Raw genomic sequence first — 18,549 nt, 5'->3', positions numbered from 1 at the left:
TTTGGTAACAACCTATGTATTGAAAGTGCACTTTGTTTGAATATTAAGACTAACATTAATAAAAGACAAATGATGATAATGTCTATGCAGTCTATACTGACATCTGTAGAGTGTGAATCCACTCAGAATTTAGATCACATGTATAAAATAGTTACTAATAGGATTTACCTGAAGGAAGTGCTATATTAGATTTTTAAAAAATAAAGTGTGGCAAAGCAGATGTTTACAGACCTATTACTTGCACATCAGATAAGAATTTGTCAATTTACAATACTTCATTGACCACTTATTTCAAAGTCAGTATGCTATAGAAACATTATAAAAGAAAACTGGAAGGTCTCAAGGCTAACACTAGAAGTATACACTTGTGTTGATATGATACCTTATGCTTTTCTGGAAAAGGCTATTAAACCTGATTTATGTCCTAGCACAACAAGAGAAATGGCACATATTCATGTGGATTATGAAGGAAATTTTTGTTCACATCCAATAGTTTATTTGTTACCTTTCTATAAATTAATAGAACCTTTGGCAAAAAAAACAATGCAAAGCAGACTATCTATCTATCTATCTATCTACAACACATACACACACACACACATCAAAACAACTTATATGCATTCTACCTTTTTTTTTTTTTTTTTTGTGATTTAACGTGATTTTGGACAGGAGAGATTGTGACTTTGATAGTATAATCAACAAAAAAATAACCATACTGGAAATGTCTTTTAACAGCCACTGGCACCCGCTTCATTTAGGTATTAATAATAGTGTTGTCATTATAGGACAAAACTAGCCCACTGAACAGATTATAAGTAGTAGCACTATTTTTGCATTATTCCTTTAAACCGTGTCCTGACTGGTAAATTTTTAATCTTGCGTCCTGAGTTTTTGCCACTTAAGCACTGTTGTTTTACAATTTCAGTGTAGACTGAAGATGTTTTGTAAACAGAGAGGATGAAAGTCGTATATTTGTTTAATAAACTGCTTCCATGTAACCTAGTTTTTTTGTCTTTGTTTTTATTAAAGGATAATCCAATACTTTTATTTTATTTCTATACCCAGGAGATATTTTACAGTGTAACTAACATTTTACTGAGAAACAAATTAATATTTCTTTACAGTCAAACTTATTATTAAATAAAAAAGCAAATTTAATCCATTTGATAATAATTCTTTAAATTTTTATTCTGTGTGGGAAAGGTATTTGATTATGGCTGCTATCTGCAATATTACTATTATTATTAATTACTGTAGCATGGTTTTTCAGACTATTATAAAACTCAGTAAAGAATAATTATTAAACAAATTCTTCAAACAAATTTTACTTTTATAAAATAAGAAGTAATACATCAGGTGACTGTTTATTATATTTTAATTTATTCTTGAAAAACAGACTATTGTGATCAAATATTTGCTAAGAAACAACTTGAATGGAGTCAACGTTAGAAAATATACTACTGGAGATATAAAACCTATTATTTCTTGCTTATGTTACAAACCCATAACAGTAATATGTAAACAAAAATCCAAAATCCAAAAAATCCAAATCTTTTATTTCTTTTAAACTCATTTTATCCATTTTTAAAGCTTTAACCGTATCCAACTTTCTGAGATTTTTGTCCAGCATACAGTTAAAATAATGTGCTAACATTTCTTGTCCCTTCAAATTAGCTAATACTTTATTCTGCAATTTTTTGCCACCTTTGCACATACACTAGGGATTCAATGTATATTGGCAAAAATATACATCCTATTTTGATATACAGTATAAGTAAGGAAAGCATCCCTAAATTCTCATTATAAATTGACAAAAGTCTTGTCAACAATGAACACCTCCACATTATGGTTTCTGTTCTACATTTTGGTGAAGTGAAGAAGAATGTGAAGACAAAACTGTATAATCCTCTTTGTTTAAGGTTTTTGTATAAGGCTTCAAGATATCAGTTTCCAGTAGAAATGTTTATGTTTGAAACTTCAACTGGATATAAAACGTCTGAAGCTTTAACACAAAGAAAAAAACATTCAAAAACATTTCTGTAATGAGCAAGCCCCCTACAGCCCCTATGTGGGGGGCATCACCTCCTCCAGTACCTTACTTGAGTATATTAACTCCATGGTTGCATACTCATAAAGAGGAGTGAAAAACATGCACAAATGTATTACTGCTGACTTACAAATATAAACTGCAGCAGCATACTTTTTTGTGGAAGATAAAGATTGCCAAGTTAAGAACTTGTGAGTTTAAATTGAAGAGTTCAATGATCTTCCACTTAGAACTCATTCACTAGCATAGTATTTGAAAAAAACATTAAGTCTATTAGTATTCACAAATCCAAATAGCCTTCTCCTTTCTGACTTTTGCTTCAGCAATTATGTTTAGAGAAATAAAGCACTAGAGCATTTATATATATAAAACTTCTAATTTTATTTAATATATTATAAAATTCTTAAAGCATTCTGAAAAGCAAATAAAATAAAAAACAGTTCCCTGAATGGACTAAGAACACACTTATTTAAAGATTAACACAATATTTAAACACTTTCTTCCAACATTATAGAAGGACTTCATCAGAACATTGCACTCCCCAATTAATTAATTTAAATAACCTATACTAAGTTATGACATCATTCTTAATTACCACATCTTAAAGCCAGATTGCATATAAAAACATATAAGATGCAACACAGCACAATAATATACAATATTTCATTACATACAAAATACCATATTTATAAAGTTTTAAAAATGTATTTGCTTTAATCTCAACACACTATCAATTGAAACAACTCTAGATTTATTATCAGCACACATTGCCAGCTGAAATTTTAACTCTAAAACTTCCAGTTTAAGTTTCCATGGACCCCCTCTAACATCAACATAAATACTATCTAGTATCCAAAGTTTAAAATAGTGTCCCAAACATTCCTGTACATGATTACCTAACACACTTTTTTGTTATTATTATTCTGAGTAATATCATATGAATGTTCATAAACACATTCCTTTGACATTTTTTCTGTTTTACCAATAGAGTAGCCAGAGCACATTTGGCATAGTGCTATGTAAACTACCCCTTTGAGGTACTATTGTAATACGTTTTCTGATTAATCCACTCTTTTTTATTTACCTAATCATATCTCTCTCTAAAATATTTTTGCATTGAGCATACATACCACACTTAAAAGTGCCCTTTTTGCTTCCCCTGGTATAACCCACATTACTTATACAACTTTCTAACATGTTCTTAAAATTTCTATCCCTCCTAAAAATAATCTTGGTTTTGGGTCCAAAAATGGTACCAATTTCATCATCAGCCTGAATAATATTCCAGTTATCATTTATCAGTTACAATCCTTTTCACTTCTTTGGCATGAGCATTGTAAGTCATAAGCAGTGATTTACAAACATCTTTTTTGAGGAAGAATGAAAATATTGAGGAATAAAAATCTATCAAGATGTGAGTAAGATTATTAATAATAATTTTGAAAAAAACAATTGAAGTATTACTTTTTCTTAAAAAGGGAATGATTTTATTTTACTTTAGAGGATATTTTAGTACTTATTAAAATTATTTTACCAATATTATATATATATATATATATATATATATATATATATATATATATATATATATATATATATATATATTGCATTCAATAGCTTTAATAGCTGAAAAAACTTTAAGCGAAAATGGAACAAAATGTTAACTTTATTCTTATGGTATTCTAAAAAGCTAAGAATTGCTTATAGAAATCAGATAAAATTATGGGAGTATGGTGGTATTAGGTTCCCAGATGTAGAATCGTATTCTATTCTTGCAAATTTTAACTCTATGGACACTCAACCTACACTAGTCAATGGAAAATCATTCAGGAGCATATTTTACTAAATTCTAATAATTTATGAAATATGATAAAACAGAAATATGTAACAATCCTTTCACCTGGTTAATAAATTTTACCTTAGAAGGAAATTAATTTTAGTCTTTAGCCTCAACATATGTAACATCAATTCTTTGAAGAGTTAAGAAATATGTTTTTGAAACTCCATTAATATCAAAATGGGAATGTTTGTGCTTTCCATTACACACACCTCTAGATTTAAGGCAACTCAGAACAGTGTTAAAATGAATTTATTAAAAATGAATGGATTAATATTATGGTCTGATTACTTTGAAAAAAGAAAACATGAGTTTACAGAATATTTAATGAAAGATTATATGTTGGCTGCATCTGCTAACCAGTTAATATTATCCATCAGTAAGAAATTAAGTACATTTGTAAATAATATAAGTGAAGAGGAACAGAACACTATTCCGCCATTATATGAATATATGATTGCAATTAGTTGGTAAATTGACCTACAAAGGAATCTTATTCAAGTTATATAAGTTAATTATAAATACTAATAATTTTGAAGCAAAATTCTGGAACATTTTAGATAGTAGTAGATGACTGAGTGACTCAATAGATAGTAAGAATAAAACTTTGTGACTTAAATCAGTTGGTCAGTCTCCAAGTTTATACTGGAAAGTTTTTCTTGTGGAAATATATATATATATATATATATATATATATATATATATATATATATATATATATATACATATATATATATATATACATATATATATATATATATATATATACATATATATATATATATATATATATATATATATACACCTAATGTTTGTTGCTTCCTATAAAGTCTCTAAGTTTAGTAAATTGACTTCTTTAGTTTGTTGGAGATTTAGTGAAGTTATAACAACTGATTGGAGGCACATGTTTATGGATTTTGAAAATTTAAATTTATATTGGGAAGAGATAAGTATGTTTTTAAATGGGTTATGGTCTGATAATTGTTCTTTAACTAGCTCAATAATACTAATGAATATTCTGCTTCTTTTATCTGTAAAAGCCTAACAACAAAATATCTTCTGGTCTAGTGGCAGTAGCTAGAAAGGTTATTACAAAACATTAGAAATCAAACTCAGTTTCTACATTCAAAGAATTTTAAAATTTAACAGCAATACTATGTAAAACTGAAAAAGAAATGATATGAATAAGATGTATAAATCATATTAAGACTTGAAGTGGATGGGATAGCCTTGAAATGATATCAAAATACCAAGACTCGTAATGTGTTAATTGTATAAGATTACCTTGATGACTCAGTGTATTCATAACATTGCATAACAGTATGTGATGTTGAATTTCTTCCTTTATATGTATATATATATATATTGTAAACATGTTAAACTAATACAAATTTTCTTAAAAATTGTATGATGAATGCTTCCCTTATGTTTTTTCAGGTGATATTCAATGAAGCCTCAACCACTTGCAATACACTGGTTGATGCACTGACTCAATTAAATTAACAAAAACATTTTTGAAAGGGGCAAGCCTTCCCTGCACCGTGATGTAAAGTCTTTGCCCTCACAGTCCCTTTCTTATATATAGTAAGTACACAATCAAAAAATTATGAAAAAGATGTCACTGCTGGCACACAAACAGAAACTGCATCAGTAGCAATTTCTTTTAAGAAAAGCAACCATAGAATTCAAAATCAAAGGAAAAAAATGAGTTTAACATCATTTACTTTACACTCAACCAAATATAGGACATTCGGTAACTGATCTTAGATCTGGTGAGTAGCAGAGAAGTCACTAAGCTGGTAAATAACTCAGTATAGTAAAGGCCATCTTCAGAGTCCTAATGCATTTACAGATAGTGAAGAAAATTTGGCACAGGAGCTCAAGAAGAAGACAAAGGAAAGGGAAAGGCAGCAAGGGTTTTGCCACAGAGGCATTTCCTGTTAACTATTCAGCAATGTTCAAGCTACCCCAATATGTGCTATTAGTATTCCTGCTTTTGTTGAAACTAGAACTGTTTGGTTTCAATGCACAAGCATTTAACAAAAACAACTACTATGATTAATTAAGGTTGTACACATTCTGAGCAAAAAGAAGCAAAACTGTGTCCCCTTTAATAGCATTAAGCTGAAAGAGAACAGAGAGCTCCAGTGGACAAAGAGTAGTCCAGGCATAAGAATATCCTCCAAACAAAAAATACCAATCAATTCACTACAGAAACTTGATTTGAGCACTCAAACTTTCCCAAAACTCCAACTCTCACAATAATGCATTATCAAGTGTTACATCAGTCTTAATATCCAATTGTTTAAATACATATACAAGACACATGACTTCAAGGAGATATTTTCATTGGTTAAAACACATATATATCAATTCTTATTCAAAACACACGGACTTTCATAAGATGATAAGTATGTAAGGATATAAATATATGAAAACATAAAAAATTAATTTTATAAAACATCTCATTTCCTTGTAGGTTTTAATTTCAACATAAATTTTATATTGACTGTAACATTCACACCAGGACCACTGTGGGTTCTTAGGCTGGTTATTCATTCATATTCTATTTTCTCTGCTTTTTTAATATATCACCACCTTGTGTTTTATTTAAAAACATTTTTAGTGCTAAAAACTTAAAATTGTGATCACTGCCTTCCTTCTGCATATGTTTAAGGACAGAATTAATCTAATTTGCCCTCCTAATTTCAAATACATGGGATCATATTCACTCCTTTAATTTACAGTTTTTTTTTCTTCATATAATGTTTTGTTTGCATTTAGTTTGCATTTAGTTACTTGGCACTGTTGCCAAATAGCTCATGTATTGCTATTTGGCTTTGGAAGTTAAAATGGAGTTACAAGACCCCTGTTGTAATCTAAAAAACACAATAGTTATCATATAAAGAACATTTTTTCCAGAACCATCCTAACAGAGAGAGAGAAAATGAAAGGCACAAATCCATTTAGAAATTGTATGTATTGTAAAGATAATTTTGTTTGCCCAGCTTCTATGAAACTCTATGAGTTCCATCATTAAGCAGACTGTAATTCAACAAATGTCTAGTTAGTGACTTGTGATAAGCGACCCTTATTCTATGTAGGAAAAACTAACTGTAAATTAAAATGCTGCCTTCTGTCTGAAATTAGGATGGTAAAAGAATAATGCTCTGGTCTGAATGCTACAGTACATATAAAATGTATTTTGAAATCAGAACCTATAAGGAAATTAGATGTTTTATACAATTAATTTTTATGTTGTCACATCTTTATATCCTTACATATATACAATTTTATAAAGTTCATGAGTTTTAGATGAGAATTGATATATCTGTTTTAAAAAAAAATGGAAATGTGGCTTTGAAGTTGCATGATTTTTAAGCGTATTTAAATAATTGGGTACTAAGATTGATGTAACACTTAATTAAGCTAAGTGTTATTCAGAAACCTTGAGTTTTGGGAGATCTTATGTGTTCAAATAAAGTTCTCTGTGATGACCTGATTGGCATTTCTTGCTTGGTGCCTACTGAGAATATCAATAGAGTGCTCCTAGCTGATGAATGCACCAAAAATTCATTCTAGTCTTTAAGATCATGCCTCCCACTATCTGGAGGGATAATCTATGCTAGCTGCTGGGAGAGAGGGAAGGGATTATAAACATAGTGCTGTAGTATTTAGAATTACTGAGGACAATGATAACAAAACCAATGCACTGCCGCTCACAGTAGCACAAAACAGATGGCACAGCTGGAAGATATAATTGTATGCTATGCTGCCTACGTACCTCACTCTGTAACATTCATTCATTTTATTGCTGACATTACCAACCACAGGGCATATTACTATAATCCTGTTGTCAAACCTGAAACAATATTTATTTACTTATTTGTTTGAATTTGTTTACTGGGGTAAGACATTAATTTCAATGGACCAATTTCAGTCTGATCCCACAGGTATAGAGTCTCACATCAATGAATACAGCATAACACATTGAAGGCCACATGCCTGAAGTGGAATGAATTTGAACAGGAACTGTAATATAATTACATAGTACAGGTAAAGGAAAAATATTTTGGGACATAACACAACTGTTTCTTGTTCTACATTTACATGAACTGGGTGAAAGTGGTTTCAGTTGTAAACAATCAGCATTTGGGAGAGAGGGTTAGCAAACAAATACATACACAGTGGAACACTGAACCATCACACTTTACAGTGTGAAATGCTAAACTGGCTTTAGTTTGTGTGTGTATGTGTGTGTGTGTGTGCACGTGTGAGTGAGTGTGTGTGTGTGTGTGTGTGTGTGTGTATATATATATATATATATATATATATATATATATATATATATATATATATATATATATATATCTTTAGTCCTCGAACAAATACCATTATCAGAATTTTCTATCTGAAGGTGTTCCAGCACTGGATATTTAAAGACACTTTGTAACCAGGTATTTAGGTGATCCATAAGACTTCCACCTGCTTGATTCTTTGGCAAACTCTGCATTATGATTTTGTTTATCCAAGTGAGATAAACTCTCACTTGTCATAGTCTCCCTTTACTCATCACTCATCAGACCAATGATTGAGTACAATGCCCCATTCGGAATGTATCTGACCCGACACTTGCAGCAGCTGGAGAGGCCACAAAAGTTCCTCACCAAAAGGATAAAGGGTCTCAAAAATCTGTCCTATGCTGCCCGACTGAAAGAACTCCAGCTCTATTCAGTCGCTTACCGCTTGCTCAGAGGTGACCTTTGCCTAACATACAAGGCCATGTCAAACCCAGATTTGATGAATATGCTTCACCTCAAAAAATCTAGATCCATCAGAGCCACAAGGGCGGGAGACTTAAACCTCGACACGGCTATTAATAGGACATGCTGGAGGGATAGATTCATCACCCAAAGACTCCCTATGCTGTGGAACAAAATCCCGGTACATGTGAGGCAGAGCACCTCGCTGGCCTTGTTCAAGAGAAATCTTGACCAATGGATGGGAGATCGCAGATATACCCCAGGGATTACCTCAGTGTCACTGCTCGACAGAGGCACAGCAAAATAAGGGGTATAGTTCCCCATACTAAAGGGGTGGCGTAAGCCACAAAACGATGGGCTAGGCTTGTAAATGCCCTCGGGCAGATAGCCTAGTATGAACCTATGAACCTATGAACCTAAGTGTTTCTTTTTTTTCCTGATTGCCCAGCTTGTCACAAAGGAGCTTTCTGTTTGAAGAGAAATGCAGTTTGTGGCTCTGTTGTTGTGAGACAGCCATTAAGGTCATGGATGAAGATATCAGAATTAGTGACTTTGCTTGTCATACCTAGCCTGAGAACCTAAAGGTTTATATATTGAATCTCTATGGAAATTTGGAGATCTGCAATAATTTATTTCACTCTTTGAATTGCATTTGCATGCCTGCAGTTTGTTAAGGGGAATTTTATAATTCTGGAATAAACATACCAGCTGCTTGTGCAGGCCTAGATCTGGTTGTTATATGATGCTGTGGGCCTCACTCCAGATGCCATGTGATTCAGTGGGAGTGGCTTCAAATACAAACTATTTTTAAGCTTGAAACTAAGTTCTAATTATACCCCTAGGTTGGTGCATATTTGGTTTGTACCTAGAAATGCTGTGTTTGGCTTTTTCATTGTGGTCTTTCTCATCATTTTTTCCCTGCTCTACTGTTATCTTGGGTTTACTGTGCATAATTGTGGCTCCTGCTTAGTTCTTTCTCCCCCCCTCCCTCACTATATATATATATATATATATATATATATATATATATTTTTTTTTTTTTCATTTATTACAACAGTGTAAGTCTTGAAAGCTATAATTTGGGCCTGTGAGGTTGACATCCATTGAACCAACATACTACTAGTTACTTTGGCTGCAACTATGACCACCTGATACAACAACTTGTATACTTCCACACATTTGTATGTAGTCACCTGCTGCTTTAAGATCACAGATATATTTCTAATTAACAGTTATATGATCTGTTGATTGCTCTGATAGTGGGCATCTGGTTACACCATTCTCCTAACTGCTGGTCTCAGGCCACTCGCCAAATTTCCTTCCTCCAACCAGCCTTTCAACAGCTTGGAAAATAGTTAAATCTGTACCACTGGAGGTACATGCAAAGATCATGTTCCTAGGATACTTTTCCAGGCTTTATTAGTATTTTCTGAATCTTCCTCTCACATGTCAGTTAAAGGCCTGTCACACGCACAATTATTAAGCCAAGGAGCTGTCTTCTGCTTGTATGCAAAGACAATTCTAAGAGGCCATATTATAGTTGGTCTGCATGTATGGGATTGAAAGAAATAGTCTTTTTATGATAAACAATAATAGCCATTATGGCAAGAAATAGAGTTAGTATAAATATGACAGACAACTCAATGCTCTAAGAACTCAACTCCATTGCAGTCATGTTCTTTTCCTGTGAAACAAATTCAAGTGCAGTGTTTAATTACTGCTGTGACATGGTTAAATAACAAGGCAAAATCAAAGCATTTCACAAGAAGCCTGTTGAAATAGTAGAACTTGCACTAATTTCACAGTAGCAGAATTCAATTATATTATATTAAAGCACTGACAAAAAAGTTTAGATAGAGACGTGGAGCTCTTTCACAATATCAAGTGTTTACTCACATAGCATACTAAAATGCTTTAAAACACTTGGAAAAAGCCCGTCAATGCATTACAAAGAAACTGCTCAAGCTTTTCAAAGAAACTGACTTGTCAAATTGAAGCAAGAGGTTTAGTAGTTAGTGTTATCATGTACAGCAAAGTATAAGCATTTAAAAATATTTATATTACGTAGTTAGATAAGCTATAATTTAAATAAAATGTTATTGTTTTCAAGGTTGATGGCTATGTGTTTTGTTAAATGTCTTTTATTTTTTTTTTTTCAGAATGCTTGGTTGCTACTTTTTAAGCTTATATCAGGATTCTCTGTTTCTACAGTAAAGGTGTATGCTGACCAGAAATATGCACAATCTGAGGATGGGAGAGGCTACATTCTGGAAATGGCATTTAATTCCAAAAAATCCTGATTACAATCTTGTCTGAAATAATGCACTGTGACAACCAAATAGTATATACCACACTTTTTGCCTTTGCTAGGCTATGCTGACTTGTTATATAATCAGAGGCTTGCTTTAACACTATTTCAGCTATATGCAATATGACATGCAGTCTACCAGTGAAACCAGAGGTGCACCATTTTTTACATACCATTGTCTTTATTTTCCACACAGGACAGTTCTTAGAAAAACAGATGTCTGAGGCAAAAATGATCCACAAGGCCCCAGAAGCCATGAGTTTTACTAATGCCTTCAGATGCATTGTAGAGCTTTTTTAACAACTTTTATATCCAATTATTGCCTGAACAAAAACCATGATTAAAGAAAGAAGTTTACTCTTACTCTTCAGCGGTGGTTTTACCTGCTTCCTTCAATACATCCTCACTAATGAAGACTGCAGTGTACAAACTGCAGTGGAAATAAGGGGTCAGGGGGCCACTAGGTCCCAGAAACCATGAGATTTCTAGATACTCCAAGATGCATTTTAGAGTTTTTTAAACAACTTTTTCATTCATTGATTGTCTTTTTGTTCATGGTTTTTGTTCAGGCAAACAATTTATTGTACTCAACTTTGTTTTTTCCTGCATCTTTTCAGCTCATCCTAACTAATCAAGACTGCTCTGTAATAACTGAAGTGTGAAGAACAGTACTGAGCTGTGAGGTTTCTACATGTTTTCTGACACCTGTTGGAGTTTTTTAAACAACCGTTTCTTCCAATGATGTCCTGGAAAAAAAACATGATTGCAGAATGGAATTCAATCTCACTCTTCAACTCAGCTTTTTCCTGCATCCTTTCAGCACATGCTAACTGTCCTACTACCCTACACTATACCCTATACTATATATATATATATATATATATATATATATATATATATGTATATATATATGGGTCTACCTTGTCCCAACAAAATTACGTTTCTATGAAATGGAATTAGGTGACCCCTTTTTTCCCTAAACTGCATTTTTTCAAAAATGCAGTTTCGTGAAAAATCAACTTAACGAACAGCAGCAGAAGTTTTTGTATAGATCGTGGCACAGCGTAGGTAAGGGAATATTCCCTTTTCCCCACTGTAGTGAGATTTCAGTGTGAGAATATATAAGCAGCAGGGTGTGGGGGGTGCAGGGGGGATTTCCCTCCTGCATACATGTGGTTAGTGTTGTGTTGTTTTTTTTTTTTATGTTTAGTTGATTTTTCATGAAACTGCATTTTCGAAAAAATGCAGTTTCGGAAAAAAGGGGTCGACTAATTACGTTTTGTAGAAACATAATTTCACTGGGTCGAGGTAGATCCATATATATATATATATATATATATATATATATATATATATATATATATATATATATCTTGGACTCTCCATCGAACACACATTTCACCGAGATATAAATGGGCAAGCTCAAATTCACAAAAGTGCATTTTATCGAAAATGTACTTTCATCAAAAGGTAAGTAAACAAACAGTTGTTTGCATGTATGTTTAGTTGTACATTAACATGTGGTAGTCAACATGAGTAGCCTCTTATTTTTTAATATTTTGGGGGTTTTTTTTTGATTGCGAAAGTCCATTTTCATGAAAGTGTGTTTGGTGGTTTACATTTTGGTGAAACGTTTGTTCGATGGAGAGTCCTAGATCCATATATATATATATATATATATATATATATATATATATATATATATATATATATATATATATATATATATATATATATATATATATATGGTTTACTATCACAACTTGGAAACTGCATTGTTCAAATGGCATATGGTGGACTTGCAGTTTCCAAGTGGGCAGAATGTCAAACCCATATCAATCAACTACACTACAATGAACAGGTAGTGTCAGTCGAGAATTTGGGTGTGATATTCTGCAGGGTAATTGCAGTTCAGTGAGGAACAGGTTATTAGCCCATTTCCTCACTGAAGTGCGATCCCGGAGTTGGTATATTTAATGTGCAGGGGGTGTGGGGGTGCAGGGGGCTTAGCCCACCTTCAAAATAGTAGAATTAATGCACTGTTGACTGTACAGTCTAACGGTATGTTAATGTGCATAGCAGGAGGTGAGTGATGTCACCTCCTATGTCAAATACATCGAACCTTAGTTGTTGATGTATTCATTTTTGGTTTCGTTTACCTTTCTGCATTCTGAATTTCACATTTAGAACCGACATTTTGAACAGTCGACTGATGCAGATTCTAAATGCCAGTAGTAAACCTATATAAATATATATACATTCATAGTAATGCTGGTTTCGATAAAATTGCTTATAGAAATATTAGCAACTTCAGATACAGAGATAATACCACTCTTATGGCTGAATGTGAGAAGGAGTTGAAGAGGCTGATGAAGGTGGTGAAAGTATAAAGTTCAAAAGATGTTTTTTTGCTCAGCATTAAAAAAAAACTAAATCTGAAATTATGTCATGCAGCTCTATTAGTTCTTTGTAAATAGAGTAGAAAAAGAAGCAATGACAGATTGTTTTTCCTGGTTTCAAAGATCTCCGCAGAAGGTGATTACTGCCATAAAATTAAAAGAAGTATGCTTTTTGAAGAAAAAAAAGGTTATGGACAATTTGGATATGGTTTCAAAGAGCAAAGATATAATATTGTCAGAAAATGTCTATGTAGTAAGTTATGTTTTTTCCTGTAATAACATATGGCTCTGACAGACAGACTACAAGTGGACTTTATGTAAGTCTATGCAATGAAAAAAACTATGCTGTTGCACTGCGGTGTTGGAGAAGACTTTTCAGAAGCTGGCAGAATGCAAGAAGATAAAAAAAGAAAAATAGACAGGGAAACAATTTCAAAATGTTTACCAGAAGATCTAATAGTAAAAGTAAAACTCAGAACCTTTGGTCGAACAATGCAGGGGAAGGATTCACAGGAGAGCTCACAGATGCTGATAGTAGTGGAAGACAAAAAAGTAGAGGAAAACAGAGGGTAAGACAGACATACAGCATTACTGAATTTACAAGAACTTGAGGAAGTGGTGGTGGATAACCAGAAATGGTACGCTGAAGTCCTTGATGTCTTATAGTGTTTATCATGACTAAATAACTCAATAACAACAGCAACAAGTCAATACAACAGTGAAGGGCAGAACTTTGGGCACTTTGTAAAACTTAATGCAACTAGAAATGAGTCAAAATAATGAAGCAGAAGGAATCTTTTTAGAAATAGCAAGGAACAGAAACGAAAACTACACCAAGGGAAATGTATTTCCAAGTCAAAGGATGATGCAGTTTTTGCACTATGGTATGAAGAACCTAGGTAATAAATGCATTCAGAAGATATGCTGTGGAAGAAAATGAAGGTCCAGTGAAGTGTTTGTAGAAAGTAAGTTTGCTGTTTTGTAAGAAACTTTTGAAGGAGAAAAATGTGAGCCAGAAGTAGAAGACACTATCAGCTGGGTCAGTGTCTGTGTTGCAAATATGACAAGGAGGAAAGGTGAGCCTTGGAAGTAAAGAAGAAGAAGAAGAGGAATAAATGAATGCTGCATCACTGAACATACGTTAAATCTGTTTAAACAATGTGGGGATGTTTAAGGCCATTGTTAAGCTAAACCAATTGATATATATATATATATATATATATATATAGAGAGAGAGAGAGAGAGAGAGAGACAGAGATGGATATATGTATATATATATATATATATATATATATATATATATATATATATATATATATAAAGCTAAACCATTTGTGTGTGTGTGTGTGTGTGTGTGTGTGTGTGTGTGTGTGTGTGTGTGTGTGTGTGTGTGTGTGTGAGAGAGAGAGAGACTGTTTTGCAAGAAGAAATAAATTACTGATTTAGAAATTTAGAAGAAATTGTGCTTACATGGTAAAAGAGAGATTTTGTGACCTGTCAAAGTTTTAAAGACAGCAGGAAAGCTGCAAATATGAAATAAATAAGGGAGAAGTGTGAAGTGTTGATTAAGGGTGGTTTTACCATGACTGAGTATGTTGCAGAGTATAATCAAGCATATTTAGTGAGCATGACTGTTAGCTGTAAAATATTTAGTGAGTGTGACTGTTGGATGTGAAATATTTAGTGAGCGTGACTGTTAGGAGTAAAATATTTAGTGAGCGTGACTGTTAGGTGTGAAATATTTAGTGAGCATGACTCTCAGGTGCAGAAGAATAAGTATGTAGCAAAGAAAGACAGGTCACACTCGCAGAGGCAGGAGAGGCTACTGAAGGAGAAGGTAATAGAAAGTTCCAGAGTGAGATGATTTGTCTTACTTAAGAGTGAGTTGGCACAAGACTTTCAGTGCATTTTACATAAAGAAATTAATGATATTTTTACAGTGTTTTTGTTTAAAAAAAAAAACAGAACAGTACCTAAAGGCCTATGTCTTTGCTAAATATGCGTCTGGAACTGATTATGAAACTTCTTAAGAACAGCTGGAGTAGTTATCTAAGGTGGTCAGCAAGGTTCAGACTTTTGTTTGTTGAATAAGCAAATGGTGGCAACTTCTTTCATATTCCACTCTTGTTATTTTAAATTGCAGCAGGAATATTCCATAGCAATGATGACTATCAACTGTGAGGTAAAACAAACAAAAAAAAATACAAACTTAACATGCAGAAACAGGATTAGGATAATTACTTCTTTAACAGGATCTTCACTTTGAGAAAAGTGAAGATTTAGAACAAGACAGTCCACTTTAACTTTGGAGTCAATGTGTCTACTATAAGTGCCTATGGACAAACATCTCAGTTTAAACATTAATGGAGCAGTGGGCAGCCTTAATCTATATCGGGGAACTCATTCCTCATTTACTGATGCTAGAATAATGGCTAAGGATTTCTTTTTCTGTATTGAAACTGATTTTGATTCATTGGGGAACTGGCTGATGAAATAAGGTCAGTAGAATTTATACCTGACCATATCTTGTTGAATAACATTGATTTAAAAATCCCTTTCAGGGTAGGAAGAACAGAAGGGGTGGCAGAAAACATGCTAACCATACAATAAATCAATCTAACATTGCAGGGCTTAACCAATGTATGACACATGAAAAATGAATGTAAATTGGATGTAAATAACCCAGTTATTAATGTGTCTGGTTTACAATTGCCTGGATGATATTTCAATACTAAATAAATACTAACTTATATTCCAAACCACTTTTGAATCAGATGCACAGATTATTGCAGATTTAAAATCACTTTGTAGACTATAGGATTTGAAAATTTTGTATGAGGGCTCACCCAAAAGAAGAAGAGATTTATGATATTGTGCTATTTAAATTAAATAAATATTATTTTTAGCTACTATATTTTCCTCTTGCAAAATCATTTGTGAAAACAATATGAAGTAATTTACATGCACAATATTTAGGAAGTTAGTTTATCTGAGGCAGAGGCACCACTTATTACAAAAATTAAAAATAAATAATTCAGTTGTGATTACAACAGAAGGTAAGGGGGAGTACTTAAGATGTTTTACTTTATAATAGCGAGGCCCTGGCACAATTGGACAACCACATTTTCTATTCTAAATCACCTGGTTACTAAACCATGAATTCAAAGAGCATAACTACGTTTTTTTTTTACAAACAATAAATGAGGTAGATATAATGGAATCCTGATATTTTTATTTATTACCAAAACTTCTCAAAATAGACAGAAACCTTCAGGATGACCCAGTGTCTCCAGTACTAGCTCCTTAAGGAAACCACTATTTGAATATTTGGAATCTTGTTTATACCCCCTTTTATCCTTGGTACAGGCACATATTATGGATACCAAAGATTTTACAACTTACCTCAAAAATACAGATAGTTATGAACAATGTATGTTTGCTTCCTGTAGGGAAGCATAAAACATAATGCTGGTTTGAGGGCTCTGCTTTGCTGGCTTGAATTGAATAGTCTTTACTTATGTAATTCACTGGTTTCCTTCTCCAACTTACTGAACTAGTCTTGACAATGTATTCTATTTTCAAAAAGGCGTTATCTCCAATTTAAAGCAACATATGTCAAATGCAGCATTTGAATCCCTGCATGCTGACCTTTTTCTGGACTTTCATGAAGCTATCTTGCCATGATGGAATCATACAAAAGCTAAATGTTTTAAAATCAAACCAAATGTTGTAAGATGGATAGCAAACTGGCTGAAAGACAAAACCTGTACAGTGTATTCATTTCTCCGATTTCCAAGAATACAGCTGAGACCTCTGACTAACAAAGTTTACAGGCAGCAAACTGAGGTTTGTAAAGTCACCCTTTCACACCCAAATACTCCGGAAAGAACTTTCTACAGAAACTCTTGGGATACAGAATGAATTCCAACTAAATGTTAATGTGTAGTATCATTACTTTTGGTTGAAAACTCATTCCCTCATCATACTGAATAGACAACACACTGCTTCAAAATGAAAATGCAGTGTAGGGCCTAGGTACTTGGGTTTTAGATCCTTGTCTTATCCTATTGGATGACAACAGATGTTTGATATCCTTTTATTTAGTTACACTTATTGCCAAAGGAATATCATCAAGGCTTAAAGAGGTAATCACTTCCTTATAATCAGCATTTTCAGCCAATTATCAATTATAATACTCCCTTTTGGTGTATCGCTCAAAAAAGATTAAACAGTTGGAAAGACCTCAAAGGTTTCTAACCATAATTATCACTGGCCTAAAGTCCAAGTCTATCCCTTTGTTTATTGTCTTATAGACTTTTGATCTCTTTCTTGTTTATTGCACCATTAGAGATCAGATTGTCCTTGGCTTTCAGTTTATCTGCAAGTCGAGTATCTCCATCAGTACTATTAGCAAGGACCTAAATCTTCACCAACTGATAAGTAAAACATGGTGGAGGGACAGGTTTATAAGCCAGCACCTCCCAGACCTTTGGAATAAACTTCCCCTTCATGTTTAGCAGTGCAACTCACTATCTTTCTTTAAACATAAACTTGATGACTGGATGGGTATCTGCTAATTTACCCCTTGACTGACTGCTGTTCTCTTCCTAGAGAAAGGAGGCACAGTGACCTCAGTGACCTTAGAATATCAATGACTCTTTGAATGAAAATACAGTAAAATCTCATTTAATCTATAGATTACTGAAAACCCTCACATCTGTTTGAACTGTTATCCAATTTTATATTGTACTGTCTCCACAAATAAAGCAGGCCAGTTTCCACTATCCAGTATCACTTTTGCTTCCTTGTCTCCCTCACAGACTCTGTTACCATTCACAAACCTCCTGTACTTGTAACTACTCCCTACTATTTATTCAGAACTTCCCTCTACCTGACTTGGACACCTGTGACTACAAGATCTTGGATTGTTTCTATTCTAAACCCATCTGTGGCCCTACAAAGCTGATATAAGTATTTTTGCACTTGCTCTGACTGTCTCAGTGCTATTTAACAGATCTGTGCTGCATTTATTGATTTTGTTGAACTTCCACTGCTTTTCATCCTGCACTTGTTAAAGAAACGACATCTGTTTGCAACTGTACTGCAATTTTATCAAGATTCAGATATTTTCTAACTTCCTTTGATACTGCAAAAGCTGTTCTGAATGTGCAAACGTTTTCCTGAGTTTGCCAAAA

Source organism: Protopterus annectens, chromosome 16.part0, assembly GCF_019279795.1.
Source record: "Protopterus annectens isolate FY-2018-M chromosome 16.part0, PAN1.0, whole genome shotgun sequence".
Classification (NCBI taxonomy): domain Eukaryota; kingdom Metazoa; phylum Chordata; order Ceratodontiformes; family Protopteridae; genus Protopterus; species Protopterus annectens.
Note: the sequence above shows the minus strand (reverse complement) of the source record.